The 9,096-nt window shown below is 45.7% G+C and overlaps 1 pseudogene; it reads left to right on the forward strand.

Annotated features, from left to right (window-relative positions):
- The first annotated feature begins 601 nt into the window (after nucleotides 1-601).
- LOC149371865 (very long chain fatty acid elongase AAEL008004 pseudogene) lies at nucleotides 602-2,562 on the forward strand (annotated as a pseudogene).
- The last annotated feature ends 6,534 nt before the right edge of the window (nucleotides 2,563-9,096 follow it).

Genomic DNA, 9,096 nt, shown 5'->3' on the forward strand with positions numbered 1-9,096 from the left:
CCTGCGGTCTTTTTTGACGCCATCGGTCAGCAGTGAAAGTGCAGAATCGGGCGTGAGAACAAAACAAAAAAGAGCGTAAATATGACAGCTTCCGTGTGAGCTGAGCAATATTTTCTCGGAGTTCACTGTACAATAGTGAGTGGTTTATATATGATTTTGCCACAGTACTCTCTGTTTACATGAAAAAAAAAATCCACAACTATTATTCGTACGCACTTCCAATGCCAGTTTCGCCTCAGTATAGGGTATAATGTGATACTTTGCTTCAGGTGAATGCTTTTACATTGAGAACCACAGGTATAGAGTGTTACATCGTCTGAATGTGAAAGAAGGCACCACTGTCCTCACGACCTTACTAGAGGGAGAAAAAAAAGTGACAAGGATACTTTTCAATTTCTAACTTTTTCTTTTGCCAGTGCTTTTGATACGCCGGTTTTGGGTGCGTGTAATTTCGAACCCATGGCATGTTCTGCTGTCATTTCTTGCTTTATTCGCCTAACGACTAGGAGGACCCAGCGTCATTGACTCGGGTATTTAAAATGGCCTCGGCGTTTCGCGTCGGAACAATGTCGACGAAGTGGCGTCTACAGACGGAGGACTCTTTAAAAGCAGCAAGTGCGCAGACGCCCAGTTGTCAGGTCATTAACGATGCCGGCTTTTTATTCATGTTCAGGCATTCACGCTAGATGACGATTGTCATTTACCGGCCGCTCGTTGCTGCTTCAAAACGGCCAGAGGTGCACTCGCAGCCGTCACACGGAGGCAGTCTGCGCAGCTGACTGCAGCACCCGCCGCGGTGCCTTCCACCATGGCTGACTTCGCCGGTGCCCAGGACAGCGTCTTCAAGCGGGATCCCCGAACCGCCGACTGGGCCCTCGTCGGCAACAAACCGTTCCTCGTCTTGCTCCTTTTGACCTACGTGTATGTCGTGAAGATCGGGGGTCCTCGTTTCATGAAAGGGCGCAAGCCCTACGACAACATCAAACCTCTCATCGTGCTCTACAATGCTGCCATGGTACTCCTCAACTCATACTTTGTGCTGGCCTTCCTGTCAAAAACCTATCTGGGAGGCGGTTACAGTTTTATCTGCCAAGGCATTGACTTCGAAGCGCGCGACGCTGCGACCATGAGCTTGCTCAGCCACTGCTTTGTCTACTTCTGGGTGAGAGTGTTTGACCTTCTGGACACTGTGTTCTTTGTGCTACGCAAGAAGGAGTCGCACGTGTCATTCCTGCATGTGGCACATCACGTCCTGGTGGTCTTCAACGGCTGGTACGGCATGGCGTACGGAGCCGATGGCCACTCGGCATTCACCATCGTCTTGAACACGTTCGTGCACGTGATCATGTACACTTACTACATGCTGTCTCTCCTGGGTCCGTCATACCGGAAATACCTGTGGTGGAAGCGATACCTCACCCAATTTCAGATGTTCCAGTTTGTCGCGCTGATGATGCATGGAATCATACCCCTATTCATCGATTGCGGGTACCCGCGGGTAACCATCTACATCGGGCTTCCACAGGGTGTCTTCTTCCTCGTCATGTTCTTCCAGTTCTATGTCAAAAATTACAGTAGACAGAGTGCAACTATGCAGAACGGCGTCAGAAACAAACTTAAATGAGAGCATGCGTACCGGCCACTATTCTTTTCTTGATATGCCTCTGCAAGAACGTGAAATAACAAATGCCCAAGGCTCTGGACTCTTCTTGATAGTACCTACTGCGTATGTGTCGTTTTTTCTGGTCTTCTCAGCGTTGACGCCGAAGTTACTACGGGTTTTTGGAGATTATTCATCCGTGTTTACAGAGGGTTCTGTGGCTGTTAACCATGTGCCGACCACGCGGTATGTTTTAGTGCATCTCAAAGCGAATAAACTATACTCAGTAAACGGGCTTTCGATGAAACGAAAAAAAAAATGTGGATAGCGCCTGCCTAGCACATTTTTTCATAGTTGTCTCTGAGTGTGACACCATGCCGTGCGATTTGCCTGCGCAAAGCTTCATGAATTAATTATACGAATAAACTATACTCACTAAACGTGCGTTCGAAGCAACGAAAGGACGTGAATAACGCTTTTCAGTACTTCAAGTATTGTTCGCAGTGTATGAGAGCGGATTTATTTTTGCTCGAAAACAGTTACTGTGCATACTGAAGTCACTAATTTCGCTTTCCTCTCCTCCGTATCTACCCATTCATTGAATTGGGTGTCTGGCGGTTCTGGCGTCGCATTCAGAATGGTATTTACAAAGTATTTTCTATGCATAGACATTCATCATTGGAAAGTGTTCAAAAGAATTCGGAGACGATTCTTGGAGTAGAATCCTGGCATCGGCTTGTACAGCCTGTGGTACTGCTTCGTAGAAGCCTGGTGCAGTCTGTTCTGAGTTGGCATCAGCGATATGTCAAATCGGTTGCACACGACAACATATGTTCCATCTCTTGACCACCCGAAAACTTGGCGTGGATGATGGTAGCGATGGCTGAAGGTTACCTTTTGATGGACACGAGGCTAGAACAAAACAATGGACTGTCACGAAAGATAGGGAGAGAAAATAAAGGAACTGCCTGGAGGTTAACTGGACGCAGGTTCGTTTCGTTACCCATTCGCCTGTATGCTTGGAAGTACACACGCACACGGACTACAAAGAACTGCAGTCGAGAGGGTGTACTTCGTCTGTTGTTTCTGAGGTTTTCAAAAAGATTTGGGCGTGAGATACGTAAGGAATACATTCATCATCTGAATTTAACAAAGGACCAGGAAGTTCGTTTCATTTCGTTTATGGGGTTTAACGTCCCAAAGTGACTAAAGCTATGAGAGACGCTAAAAAAGGACCAGGAAGAATTTTGGGCTAAATCTTTACAAAAACAAAACTTACTGGGAGCTGCTAATGGTGCTCCATTTTCATCGGAGGAAGTTGTAAAAGGAGGTGTCAGTCGGTCTATTAAGAAACAAAAGCGACGCGCTTAGCAGTGAAAACCACCGCGGTCCTCACGGTGCCAGAACCATGAAGGTCGTGCTGGCGGCTTTCTTTCTTCACGAAGGCGTTACCCGCAATCCGTACCCTCCTTCAACCAAAACAATGGACAAGAACTACTTTAAATTTCTTCGCTTCTTTAATGATTTTGCGAGGAAAATTTCCGGAGCTCTGGAAATTCTATGACTTGCAGCTCGACCACGAAAATACGACTGCCTGCCATTCAAGTGCCATGCAGGGCTTCTTGGCTGAGCACGTCGTTATCCAAATCTTCCAGTCATCCCAGACGTGTCCATGTAAGTATCTGGCTATCCTAACGGCTAAAACGTCATTTTAAATGACACATATTCAAGGCCGTTGGAAAGATAAAAGAATAGAAGACAGTGCATCTGGTCGCAGTCTGCCCGCTTCAAGAAACGGCAGGAATGATGAGAGAAATCTTTTAAGTTAATTCTCAAGGGAACTAGATCGTTGTCCTAAGAAGGGGAGTGAGTCGTCATTGCCCAAAGTTACTCGCGTTTATGAAATAAAACAAGTTGGACAATACTTTATAAAGTTCCCTTGAAATTCCCTGAGCCATACGCATTTTATATAAGCAGGCGAGTTTTCGCAGGTGCTACTGATGGTCTCAGCAGCAATAACAATCTTTCAGAACAGCCACCAGAAGGCTGTACAAGACGACACGTATAATGCTTCCAGATTTCACAAGAAACATTTATGCATCCGAATAGGACTGAGAATACCCTTCAGTGTGTTCGTAACTGATTTCTTCTTTCAATATAAGCAAACACCACCACCTCTTTTTGTGTTCATATTAAAAATAGATCACTGTACCTTTGAGATGAAATACATCATCATCATTTGCAAACCATGTTGCAGTCAACATGATAGTTTTTAATGTCGTATTCAATTCGTTGATAGAAACACAATCTTATTCGTATTTTTTCTGTGCTGACTGCATATTGAAGTGCGGAAAAATGTAAGAGGCGACATTGGCAACTTTGTAGGTAGTAGATTCAAAAATATGTGGCTCAATAAACAATCTGGGTCCACCCATTGCACTAAATACTACGCTCGCCCCTGTGTTGTACGTAGCTTGTGTTGTACGTAGGGGTTGGACTTGTCAGCTAACTAACAATTTGTTCTTATAAAACCTTTGTGAATTAACGAACAATTTGCGTTTGCGTCCGCTGCCGCACAGCGTAGGCGTCATTCTCGCTTTTATTGGCACCCGTCTCGTACACTACTTGTTAGTAAAAAATAAAAGGCAATTTCACTACAAGAATCAACTACAGGCTCGGTCACCCGTGGCCACCCTGCAAGGCGTGATTTAAAGGTTCGAATCTCGGACTGAAACATAAAACATGAATTTACTGAACAGATTAGAACTTTACTGACTTAACATCTATGCGAGTACTGCGCTACCGACATACACAACAAAAAGTAAAAAAAGAATACTACTACATATTGTCGATGATGATTTTTGAGTCCTGCACCTCAGCAGCGCAGTGTTAACATCGGTCAATGCTAACTGGGCCGCATTGTCACGTTGTTTAACGTTTATTCTCGTGCAGTGAAGCCCATCACTGGAGTTTGTTCAGCTTGCCGGTGAGAGAGAGAAAAAAAATCGACACTGTGTATCAGCAAAGCTGGCCGGATTCTATATTTAATTTTCGCTCCATCTTAATCTGACAAGGAAGCGCAATCACAGATGTATAAGTCGATTCGCTACTGTGCTAAACGCACGCTTTTTTTTTCGTGCTGTGTTCGGTCCTTGCTCACAATGACAAAAAAATGACGAACTAAAATTGCTTCCTGGTATTTTAATCTTAGCAGCAACTGTACTTCATGTCCGTGGACTTACCTCAGATATTCTTTCAAGGCGAAACCTCATATGGCTAATACGCAGTGGAGCTCGGCGTTTGCCCAGAAAAAGTGGTACAAGAACCAACTGACCTCGTGACGTCATCAGCACAGAAAAACAAAATTTCTTCCGAATGAGCGGGAAAGGAACCAAAGACCACAAAACGCTTTTCTCTTTACACATGGTATTTATTACAGTGAATATATATGTTCTATTTACATGGACTATTTACAAAGCATGTAGGAAACGCCACGAAAGACGTCTCAGAAATCAGGGCAGCATAGCACTAGACGGGAGGTAAGGCTGCGCACATCACCAAGAGGGAGTGTCACGCCGTTTTGCAGTCGGTCTGTTCATAAGCTTCTCTCAGATGAATAATCATTTGGCAGAAATAAGATTTCGTCGAAACAATTGATTCACAGTGCCGGTCCATCATCATATGCTGTGCAACACAATCAGAAAAAAAAACGTATCAGCAGGTTCATCAGCATACTGCTCTCTGGTGAGGTATCGTGTGGTATGAGAAGTCAAATAAATTCGTTCTTGTTGCGAAAGCAACACTACGCAAGTCGCCGAGTCATTTCACGGAGCTGATCAAAGGCCTTACTGCGCATGCGCGAGGAGCGGCCTCTCTCCCTCTCTTCGTTGCTTTCGCATTCCTCTAGATTTAACCAGAGCTAAACCACAGCCAATTTTTTTCTCAGGGTCTGTTGCAAGACATCCCAGAACAGAATTGCGTTCTTACAATTATTAAAGTATTGTTCCATTGTTTCAGGAACATCACAGAGGTGGCAGTTGACAGAAGGCCCCAAAGTGTCCCTTTTCTGAAGCCATTAATCATCATCAACATCATCATCATCATTTATTTGGCCCTTAAAGGCCCCTGGCGGGGTATTATATAAGGGGGGGGGGGGCGGTAGTACATTCCACATGACTCACATTGGTGGGCAGAAAAAAGGAAAAAAAGAATCAGTCAAAAGCTTGTAAAGAAAAGAAATATTTTTCGCGCCCGCGTAAGGACCTCTTGTGATGGCAATCAAAAGTACACTGAGCGGTAAATTGGACGCCGGAAAAGCATAGAAATCAGATCTTTGTACGACCGTACTCGCGACAGTTCAAATAAGAACGTTGAAAAATGGACTGCCAGAAAACGCGCAACAAATTATGTTTTCTGTATAAATACCTATAAACAAGGACGGTCAGAGAACTTGGGACACAATCAGTATGGGCAAAACATTGACAAGCTTTTTCTGCGAAAACGCTTGAAGTTTCGGATGGAAAGTGTCGCGAAAAGACTTAAAGCGGGCATTAATCTGCCGTTCATAAAGAAACCTAGCCCACCCGCGCTGAGAGGTAGAAGATGGTAATCACATCACATAGGTTCCATGGAAGGACACCAAAGAAGTATGATCATGGAAGACAGTTGGGCAGTCACTAACGAACACCAAAGAAAAGTTGCAAAAACTCTTTGGAAGCGATGAATGTGAATCCTCGCGCAGTGAATAATCTGCAGAACATAATGAGTTGTTATTGCTACAAACAAGTTACAGGCGGTAGCCTTGCCGAATATTGACAGACCATGAGGGACAAATTTATGAGCATAGCGCTGACCAGTCGACACGCGCCCTTTCCAATGGTTTTCACTGCTTAATGGTACTCCAAGGTACTTGGGCGGAATACAAGTTCATTCCACGTCAGCATATTCAGCCGGTGCAGATCACCACAATCCAAACCACAGACCGCAACTGTTGGCACGGTTCATTTGGGCACCCGAAACTGTGCCAGACTGCTCAGTTAAAAGGGCTGCGAAACACTGCTTGAAGGAATGCCGGCTACACTTCAGGTTGATTCTTTAATAAGGGAGTAATTACTCATTAACGTCCACCCGAGCGCAGCCATGCGGCCACAAAGGAAAGCTATACAGCTTTCTCAGGAACTTCATAGTTAAAGAAAAATTCGTCCTGGTCCGGGGCTCAACCTGGGACCACCGCTTCACCGGAGCAATCACTCTACCAATTGAGCTAACCTGGACGGCAAGCTTATGGTAGGGCAAGAGCGAATTAATCAATAACTCGAAGTGGGAACTGTGTTGGTCCAATTTCTAGGGGAATCCCCTAAGGTGGAGTAGATTTGTAATAAGGAAGTAATTACTTATTGGCGTCCACCCGAGCGCAGCCATATGGCTACAAAGGAAAGCTATACAGCTTTCTCAGGAACTTGGATTCTTTATGTCACACAGATGCTGACTTAAGAAGAATTACAGGAATCGATGCATAGGAACGGCAGTTATTCCATGAAGAAATTTCAAAATACAAGCAAACAAACTGCTCCCCTCAACTCGATTTTGGCTGGGCTTCCCATTCCCATTTTGCTCTCCCAATGACGACACTGGGTAGGGACTAATCAAAACAGCCTATCTGAGCACGTCGCGGAAGTTTGACATCATGGTTGCCTGTTCGCTGTAACTCATTGTGGCCAAGGCTGGCAACGTCCCATTGCCTCAAGGTCAACATTGCTCCACCAGAGCTGGTGGCGTTCTTCGGGTTGCTGGAGCCTTCGACCGGCCATTGGAAGAGAATGGTCAAGATCTGGAAATCGGAGTGCTGGAGGCAAGTGAGGCTTCTGCACGATTGGTTGCGAGTGTTGTGCCTCGCGGGACGTGACGAGCTGTCAGGAGCTCGCTGCCTCCAGGAGCACCGCCGTTTGGCAGGCCAGGCAACGGAAGCGTTCTGGAATCAGCTGAGGGTGCATCTGCCAAAAAAAGAACGGGCAAAGGAAAATAGAGCCTCAGTTGTATACCTGGAAGGTGCGACAGTGCCCAAGGATGTTGATGACCTGCTGAAAAATGGCCCTAAGTACAGCCTCACACCAAACTTAAGGAGCCATGAGCTGCTAGCCACCGTACATCGGCTGGCTGATAAAGCACACAAGGATGAGAAACAGCGCTGTTTGTCTGAAGGGGTGGACGTTCTTTTGAAGGTTGATGGCAAGCAGTTAGTGCAGAGCAAACGAGCGCTAAACCGAGTTGTCGACCACTTCATCGAAAATGACCTGACCCTCCTCCAAGCGGACAAGGAAGGTGGCTTCGTGGTCCTCCCGACAAAGTCTTTTGGAGAGAAGGCATTGGCTGCTGTGTCGAAGAACTTCGTGCCTACTAGTCGGAAGCCCTCAAGGATAAAGACCGCCGCCATGAAGCTCCTGAAAGAAAACAACTTGGAGAAACTTTCGAATGGTGTCATGAAAAGCAAGGGTGACCGCCTGCAAGTGTTCTTTTCAGCTAAAACACACAAGGTGGGTTGCCCTCTGAGAGCCATCGTTACGGAGACTGGTTCATGGCAGAAGGTAGTGAGCCAATTTCTTCAGCAGCAGTTGACGGCCCTTCCTGTACAGGACCCTTATAGCGTGGCCAGCTCGGCTGCGGTTGTTGACGCACTTAATCTCGGCATCCCCGGTGCCACCACGGCTTTTTCGGTTGACATTGAGGACCTCTTCTACAGCATTCCCCACGATGAACTCTTTGCAGCCGTGCGTGATCTTATTGATTATTGCAGTCCTGTGAACTTTCAGAACGCATGTGGCATGCCGGTTGATTCTTTTTTGGAGTTGTTATCTTTTTACCTGTCATCTACTGTTGTTGAATTCAAAGGTTCCTTGTTCCTTCAGAAAAATGGAATATGTATTGGTTCTAGCGTTGCCCCAGTGCTTTCCCAGATATTTTTAGCAAAATTTGACAGAACACTTCAAAACTTACTTCATGACAAGCGTGTGTGCAAAGTTTTTAGGTACGTGGACGATTTTTTAGTATTTTTAGACCTTTCACCTAATGACACTCTGCCCGCAGCAGTAGACGATGTTTTGACTGCTTTTGAAGCTTCTTCACGCACTCTTAATTTTACTCATGAACTCCCTAGCAATCATTCTATCAGGTTCCTAGAACTGCAACTAACATTCCTTGACGATGGCCATTTATGCTGGATGTTTGCGCCTAGAAGCAAGAAAGCTTTGTTACCTTTCGGTTCTGCGCACTCTAAGATTGTAAAGAGAGGGATTGCGATGAACTGTTTCCGCAATGCACTGGGAAAAAGCTGTCACCATACCATCAAAACCAGCCTTGACAATCAATGCAAAGGTTTGGAAGCCGCGGGGTTCCCTAAACCCCTTTTGAAGGCAGTGGCTGAATCGCTGCTTCAGAACCTCAAGAAAGGACGCACGAAGAGGACTGACGTTGGGCCAACTGAACGAAAGAAGTTCGAG

This window comes from Amblyomma mixtum, chromosome 1 (genome assembly GCF_055824585.1).
Source record: "Amblyomma mixtum isolate Tamu chromosome 1, ASM5582458v1, whole genome shotgun sequence".
NCBI lineage: Eukaryota > Metazoa > Arthropoda > Arachnida > Ixodida > Ixodidae > Amblyomma > Amblyomma mixtum.